The following is a 1,309-nucleotide window of genomic DNA, read 5'->3' on the forward strand; positions in this document are numbered from 1 at the left end:
CCCTCCTCCCCCCTCCCTCCTGGGGATGTGCCCATAATCAAGGTACATGCCCTTGACCAGAACCAACCCTGGGCCCCTGCAGTCCGCAAGCCAACGCTCTATCCACTGAGCCAAACTGATTAGGGCCACATATATTTTTTTAAATTGATTTTGAAAGAGAGCAAGGGGGTGGTGGGAAGAGAGAAAGAGAGAGAGAGAGAGAGAGAGAGAGAGAGAGAGAGACATCGATGTGGGAGAGACACCAGGGATGAGCCTGACCAAGGTCCATGCCCTTAACCAGGATGGAACCCTGAGCCCGTCAGTCCACGGGCTTATGCTCTCTGTCCACTGAGCCAACCCAGCAGGGCTCAAAGGGCATGTTTAAGTGGAGCTGAAGGGGTACCGAGCCTCCAGTGGACACGATAAAATAAAGGAGCTGAGGTAAACAGAGGCCTGCAAGGGCCCAAGAGGAGGGTCTGCTAAGCAGAGAGTGCCGGGGGCATTTCTAAATGTTTCCAGAAACGTCAGCAGATGTGACTCCCTGAGCACCTGCTCCGAGCAGGCCCCGTACAACCATTTGCCCACTTAATTCCCCCTACAGTCAGGTAAACACGATCATCCCCCTTTATAGGTGAGGAAACCGAGGCTCAGAAGGGTGAAGGGACTGGTCTAAGATCATGCAGTGAGAAATGGAGATGCTAGGATTGGTTATTGTTGTTGTTGGTAATCCTCACCCAAGGGTATTTTTTCCCGTTGATTTTTAGAGAGAGCAGAAGGGAGGGAGGAAGAGAGACAAAGAGAGAAAGAAAAAAACATCGATGTGAGAGAGACACATGGATTGGTTGCCTTCTGCATGTGGCCCAGTTGGGGGCTGTGGATCAAACCTCAAACCCAGGTACGTGCCCCAGACCAGGAATCAAACCCATAACCCTTCCGTGCATGGGCCAAATTCTAACCACTGAGCAACACAGGCCAGAGCGAGAGGCTAGGATGTTAGCCCAGCGCTGCTGAGCCTTTCCTGCAGCCACAGAATGTGGCAATTCTTCCCTCTTCCCTGCGTGCGTCAGCAGACCATGTAACTGGCAGACTTCTGCTCAGCCCAGCGTTGTCTAGAATTGCAATGAAGGATGAGGAATAACAAGACAATTATATACCAACTAGAGGCCCATGCATGAAATTCATGCACGGCGGTGGGGGGTCCCCTTAGCCCAGCCTGCACCCTCTCCAATCGGGACCCCTCAGGGGATGTCCGACTGCCGGTTTAAACTGGCAGTCGGACATCCCTCTCACAATCCTGGACTGCTGCCTCCTAATCACTCACCTGCCTGCC

This window comes from Myotis davidii, unplaced genomic scaffold (assembly GCF_000327345.1).
Source record: "Myotis davidii unplaced genomic scaffold, ASM32734v1 scaffold149, whole genome shotgun sequence".
NCBI lineage: Eukaryota > Metazoa > Chordata > Mammalia > Chiroptera > Vespertilionidae > Myotis > Myotis davidii.